Source organism: Rutidosis leptorrhynchoides, chromosome 6, assembly GCF_046630445.1.
Source record: "Rutidosis leptorrhynchoides isolate AG116_Rl617_1_P2 chromosome 6, CSIRO_AGI_Rlap_v1, whole genome shotgun sequence".
Taxonomy (NCBI): Eukaryota; Viridiplantae; Streptophyta; class Magnoliopsida; order Asterales; family Asteraceae; genus Rutidosis; species Rutidosis leptorrhynchoides.
In genome coordinates this window covers 324,444,253-324,452,070 of record NC_092338.1, presented here as the reverse complement: position 1 = coordinate 324,452,070, position 7,818 = coordinate 324,444,253, and positions in this window count along the sequence as shown.

The window sequence follows — 7,818 nt, the reverse complement described above, 5'->3', positions numbered from 1 at the left end:
AGTAGTGTAGTTTTTAGTAAGTCCGGTTCGTTCCACAGGGAAAATCTTTAAACAAAGCTTAACGCTATATTAGTTTACTTTTATAAAAATACAAATATATATATAAGTAATATTATTATTATAAAGGGGGGTTTTTTACCGTTTAATGACCGGTTTGTCGATTTTAAAACTTTAGTCGCAGTTAAAACCAAATGTAAAATAATAAATAAATACAAGACTTAATTTAAAGCGTAAAGTAAATAACGATAATGAAATTGCGAATAATAAAAGTGCGATAAAATAAACTTGCGATAATTAAAAAGTACGATAATTAAAAGTGCAATTAAATACAATAACAATAAAAATGCGATAATTAGAAGTGCAATTAAATATAAAATAAAGGAAATTAAATATGAAATAAAAGAATTATGCTTATTTAAACTTCCGTAATCATGATGTTTGACGTGTTGATTTTAGTTTTATGCCCATGGGTTAATTGTCCTTTGTCCTGGATTATTTAATATGTCCATACGGATTTGTCCATAATAGTCCATCAGTCATAAATATAAAGAGCGAAAGCCTTTGTCAAATTATTCTTATTCCCGAAGACAAATATTCCAACTAATTGGGGATTCGAATTGTAACAAGGTTTTAATACTTTGTTTAATGAATACACCAGGTTATCGACTGCGTGTAAACCAAGGTTTTACTACTTTGTTAACAATTACACCAATTACCCTTGAATGTAATTCACCCCTGTTTCAACAAGTCTATTAACTATTAATCCAGTTCCGTATCCGGTAAAATGAATAATTATTGGTATTTATAGATATCCCGCCCACCGTACCCAGTCAAGCGTATGTGGTTATATATAAATACGTCGAATTATAAGTTTGTATATTAAATTAACAAGGTATTGTTTAGTTAATATAAAACCCATTAATAACCCATAGTCTAATTTCCACAAGTGTCGTTCTTTTATCCAAACCCCAATTATGGTACAAAGTCCAATTACCCAATTTTAGTAGTTAGCCCAACATCATGATTACTTCGGATTTAAATAAGCATAATAATAACTTAGCTACGAGACATTAATGTAAAAAGGTTGAACATAACTTACAATGATTAAAAATAGCGTAGCGTTACACGGACAGAATTTCGACTTATACCCTTACAACATTCGTTAACATACCCTTATTATTAGGATTAAAATTAAAATTAAAATTAAAATTAAAATATAAATATAAATATAAATATATATATTTAGATAGATGGATGGATATATATTATATGTTTTTGCGATCAGAATTCGTTTGCTTTTATAGGGAGTTTCAGTTTTTGGGGCTCCGCGACTCGCGGCAACTTTTGCCTTCAAACTCCGCGAGTCGCGGAGTTTGAAAATACAGCTCACCCTCCTTTGGCTTTTTTCTTACCGACGATTTATAAATATATTATAATATATATATATTAATTTTAAGAATTAATTATATATTATATTATATTTATGTGCATAGTTGACTCGTAATTTTTAGTCCATTGCGTCGAGCGTTGAGAGTTGACTCATGTCCCGGTTCCGGATTTTCGAACGTCCTTGCGTACAATTTAATATCTTGTACTTTGCGTTTTGAATCTTGTACTCTTGTAATTTCGAGACGTTTCTTATCAATAATTGGAACCTCTTTGATTGTATTTTGTACTTTTGAGCTTTTTGGTCGTTTGCGTCTTCAATTCGTCGAATCTGTCTTTTGTCTTCACCTTTTATTATTTAAATGAATATCACTTTTAAATAGAACAATTGCAACTAAAAGCTTGTCTTTCTTGGGGAATAATGCTATGAAATATATGTTCGTTTTTAGCATTATCAAATATTCCCACACTTGAGTGTTGCTTGTCCTCAAGCAATATCGTCTTGAAATACTAGAATCACTTCTTTATTCTTCACACTTTGTACATCAGTGATTTCTATACGGCGGTATAAACAATGGTAGTAACGATATGGTTTACAGTCCCACATGACTATAAAAATTTAGATCCATTAAGGAAATTGGATCTTTATGAAAACATTTGATCTTTTGAAAATTAAATCTAGTTTTTACCCTAGATAAGTTTTCCGGAATAACCCTTCACCGGTGTTTGCAAATTATTTTTGTGGGTTTGGTGGGTTTCAGATTTGAAAATTTTAGCTCAAAACTTGCGGTTTTGTGTCACCCACTTGCTATCCTTGTATTTGGAAAGCAACACGTCCAGTTTACTTGTCCCGTATATTACCTTTCGGTAAACTACCGTCCGGTTGTAAAGGAAAGCGTTGAACAAGCAACTGTTAAGGCAATGTCCCCTGACATGCTTTTAATTATGGTCTATAACGTGTCGGACGCAATTACTATCCTTGGTAGGAACAATAGTAAAGCTCACCCTTATAATTTTTCGGTCTGGCACAAGGTCCTGTCTTTGACCATGCTATGCAACCACCGTTCTTACGGTTGACACCCGATTTGGTCCAGGTGACCTAATGAATTTCAGGTGAATTCCTAGGATTTTACGTTCAATGGTAATGAACGCATTGAAAATGGGTTTTCAGAAAACAAATCGGTTTATAATTTGATCAAAATATTTTCTCGTTCAAGCTCGAGTTTAGATATCATTGAATTTCATGAGTTTGAATTCTCAATCTTTAAGGTCAATATCTAGGATTGAGTAATATCAGGCTTAAAAGCTGATTTTTAATCTTTAAGGAGATTATCCTTTCTGGGGATCTGATTCATTAGTCTTATCCAGCTAATTTGCACGGTGCCCTCCCCATTTTACAAGACAGATCCTCTCATGGTTAGGATAAGTCTGACCACTTGGCGACCCTGTTTGATGCTGAGGTCCGTGGATTTCCTGCTGATTTTAGTGATGACTTTTCTAGGTTTTTTGTCAACCTACAGCTGGTCTGGACGACAACTTCATGACCTAAATCAAGAAGCGCATTTCTTTTTCGGAAGACTTTACTTTCTTTTAATGATGGAATTGATTCATCGTGTAGATCCATCTCTTCTTTTCTTTCATCGGGTAAAACAGTTTAGTTTAGTCCAAAGCAAAAGTATTTTCAGCTATTTGTACAAAAATATGTGACATATGTTTTGAATAACATGGAGAATTTTCCCACACTTGGCTTTTATTTTCCTTTTTATTGTCCTCTATTCCATTTTAAATGAATTTTAATATTTTAGTTTGTTTCTCAATTTATGTCCTTTTCGAGGTAACAATAATTTCGGTGTTAAAACCTAGTTTTATCGTTCATAAATATGTATAAACATGATTTTGAGTTCATTTAGTTAAAAATTTTGAAAAATTTTACTAGAATTGGGTAGTCAGTATATAAGACTAGAGCTGTTCTTTATTATCAGAAAGCACTAGATTCTAATACAACTACTACTTTACTAGTATTTCTAATGGTAACCAAGTGTATAAAGTAAAAATTTTAAAATCCGATAGAATTTAACCCCTTCCCACACTTAAGATCTTGCAATGCCCTCATTTGCAAGAAATCAGTAACAATTTAAATTATTGAGGGTGATTTGTGTGAAAATGATTAAATTTTACCAAAGTTTCCAAACATATTTGTGTTTGCTTGCTGAATGATAAATGGTGCATATCATTTGTTCATTCCGTCTTGTTGTTATTTCACATATATTTTGCATCTTGTCGTCAAAATTAGTTGCTTTTGCTGAACTTAATGCCAGTCTTTGAAAATGCGTTGTTTTACCCTGTTGTGTACATAAGATAAACTGCAAACATATATACATATTTTTGAAGTTTGGTATATTACCCCACATTCAAAAATTATTAAAATCTAAGAATAAAAGTTAGAAAATTATAAAAACTATTACAATATTAACATAAGTATTAAACGTATCAACATTACAAATTATAAAATAAATAAAACTAAGTAGACTAGGGATGATACTGATACCAGTAGGGGTTCCATGCATAACCATAGGTGCTATAAAATGCTTCGGCTGGGTTATACGTAGGATACGGTGGTTGAATCTCTATAGACCAGGGATGGAATATGGGCTTTGTAGTAGGAATATAGTTTCTACCTATATGTTGGCAATAAGCTATGATTTGGTTTTGATGAACTTGCCAATCTTCAAATGCTCTATGTCTAGCATTTTCGTACTCCTGTGAAGCTATAAACCTTTGCATTTCTTGCATTTCATTTCCCCCTCCTACATTACCTTGCTGTTGGTTTCTCTCAACCTGTGGATGTCTACCATGGTATTGTACTGTGGCGTTATTTCACCTCTTCAAAACTTTCGCACCATGGTATACATTTAAACCTATTGTATCGCGGGGTTCTGGTTCTTCGACTAATAATCCCCCCCGACTTATATCCACACCGAGATATTCAGCAATCAAAGTAATAAATATACCACCTCCTATTATGCTATGCGGTCTCATCCCCCTAACCATAGCTGATAAATAATAACCCACACAATAAGGTATACTTACAGCGCTTTGTGGGTCTCGAATACACATATGGTAAAACAAATCCTGTTCATTTACATTTTCCTTGTTCTTACCTCTTTGTGTAATCGAATTAGCTAAAAACCTATGAATTACTCTTAATTCAGCTCTATCTATATCCAAATAAGAGTAATTTCCCCCTTTGAATCGGTGATGGCTTGTCATTTGACTCCATACACCATGTGTATCAAAATTTTCATCTATCTTTCTACCATTTAGTATCAACCCTCTACAATCAGCAGATGCTAACTCCTCAGGCGTATATATACGTAAAGCCTGAGCCATGTCTAGTAAAGACATGTGGTGCATCGAACCTCCTAACAAAAATCTAATAAAAGATCGATCGGTTAAACTAGCTACCCGATCATTTAATTCTATACTACACAACAATTCTTCACACCATACTTTATATACAGGTCTACGCATGGTGAATAAACGTACCCAGACGTTAAAAGTAGAATTACCATACCTCTGTGCAAGTAATTCCCTAATTGGCCCGGCCAATTCTACAGCTTCTAATGGTCCCCATTCTATGACCCTAGGTACCTCAACAACTTTAGAATGAAGAGTATGCAAACCCCTTTGGTATTTTGGATAATCTATCCAAAGTCTGTCAAATCTCAGGTTGGGGTGCAAATCTTCCAAGTGCATATCAGAAAATGTCATGACTGGATGAGGTATATCTTGTTTGTAGTAGTTATCCACCTCCTGTTGTTCCGCATTCTCAGCAGGAGCATTGCGAGCTTGGGATGAAGATTCACCCCTTTCAGTCTGCAAAACACATCAAACACAATTTTTGTGCATTCAAATATGCATTAGTGTCAGCAAAATCATCAATCAAAATAATTACAATCACATGATCAATTTATATCAAACTTAATCTCGTTTTCATATTTTCATCAAATCTACACTTTTTCAAATAAGCATATACGAAAATGTTCGCCAAGTTCATAAGCATTCAACTCAAATAACATGTCAAAATAATCATCACTAGCAATTAAACAAGTTTCAAATGGCATTATCTCTCAAAAATCAAGTTCATGAATTTTTAGACTTGAAAAAGTCCACTTTAATTCTCAAAATCATGTTTAGGCTCAAAGTTTGGATCATTTAACTACCTAAACATGTTACACTACTTAATTTAGCAACAATTCATGACAAAAATCGGCCATAACCTGTTTATATCAAAAAACCCCAAATTTGCTCAAGAACACAAACCCTAGATTACTCAAAATTTGAAGTTTAAGGCTTCTAATCATGTTAAATAGCATCAATCTAGGTTATACAAGCACAATACATAAACAATTTAAGCATAATTACACTAAAAAGCATCAAAATCAAATTGGGTATAAAAGTGCTCAAGAACACTAATTTTGGATTAAATGGTGTTTAGGTGTAGAAATTTACAGTTTTTTTTGAGTAATTCCTTGATAGCATCCTTCTTAACATGATTTTAGTAAAAGATTTGATGATTAACGGTTAAAAATTGTGATTTTGGGAGGTTTTTTCGGGTTTTTTCGGGTTTATTTTCGCAGAATTTGTGGGTGGTAGTGTGGACTGATCTGTTCTGGCCCTTTTATTTTTTTCTGTATTTTTGGAACTCCGCGAGTCGCGGTGTTTTTCCCTTTCAAACTCCGCGAGTCGCGGAGTTTGTATTTTTTTTTTTATATATCTTATACTAATTAAAACAATTAAGTAATTAATTTTAAAATTTTGTTTCCCTTGTTATTTAGGACGAGGTCGTTTCGAATCGATGTCCTAGTCCGTCCTTCGATAAAATTTTAAAATTTGTCTTTTTGTAGCGATTGTTTTAAAAGCTAAGATTTTTGGGTTTTTTTTAATGTTTTTGGCATACTTTAATTCAATAAGATTAAAAATAATGATAATAAAAGTTCTCGTCCCTCCCTTGAGTAAAGCAATTTCGGTTCAAAGACCTAGTCTTCAACTTACGACGAATTTTAAAAATCATATTTTTAACTTAATGAGATAAAGTAAATTTTTGTTTTTAAATTCACACAATTTAAATATAAAATTCAAAATTAATATTAAAAATTCACACCAAACTTAAAATTTAAAATGCATAAAAATAAAATTCATATTTTAAAAATTAAAAATTCACACCAAACTTAATTTAAAAATTCATATTATAAATTCACACCAAACTTATATTAATTTTTCAAATATTTACAATTTTAAATATATTGATTTTACAAAGTTTACAATATTAATTTAAGATTTATATATTAATTTTAAAAACATGGTAAAAATAAAATTAAAAATCTTTTTGGCTTTTTATCCCACTTTAATCAATCAAATATTATCAAAAATATGCGCCCCTCTTTTCGGTAAAGTAATTTCGGTTCCAAGACCTAATTTAACTCATGACGAATTTTTGAAATATTTTGAGTTGATTGATTAAAGATATTTATACCTTAAGAATAAACGTTAAATTTCGCAGTGATGTAATAAATTTTTGAATGATATCAATAATTTCGGTCGCCAAACCTAATTTTATTCAATACCAATTTAATACTTTATGGCGAACAAATTAGCGTTTATTATCAAAAGGTTAAAAATAAAAATAAAAAAAACTGTACAAACATACCTGTGAAATAGATTTCTTAGTTATATGATCTATCCCATTCATAAGATAGTCGGTTTAATTGGTTTTCCATGGCTACATAGGCGTAACCTCGAGCATTCAGAGTTTTTTCTTCTAAACATATGAACGGTCCGTCTCTGCATAAAGTAACAAATTCGGTGTTTGAATAGGTTTGATTATTTGAACATTTACCTCCATGTGACCATTTTCCGCATTTGTGACATCTTTCTAGGTGTCGTGCTCTTCTTTTCGCTGCAGATTTTGATTTTCCTTTACCAAATTGTAACTTATTATCTTCGCATCTGGATTCTTTTCTTACTCCGTCCAATCTTTCTCTGATTACTGATACTATTTCACTCAGAAGTGTGTCATTATTACATTTAGTGATCAAAGCGTGTAGCATTAGACCATGGTTTAGTTCACAGGCAGTCTTCATTTCCTAAAAAAAAATAAAAATTCAGAATGGGGGGAGAAGACTAGTTCTTTAGGGTCTGCTAGGGAAAGACCATTCGGGTTCCATTTTCGAGAACTACACGAAAACAGACAATCTAACTCTAACAGAAATACATAAACCCCCTATACTTAGTTGAAATTGTGATTAACATTATTTTCAATTGAATCTTCAACAACTTGTATATATTTGACTTTTACTTCAATCCATTTGTTGATTTCCTCCGTAACTTTCACAAATTCAACTAACATTGCCTTTTCTTTTGACGATAAAT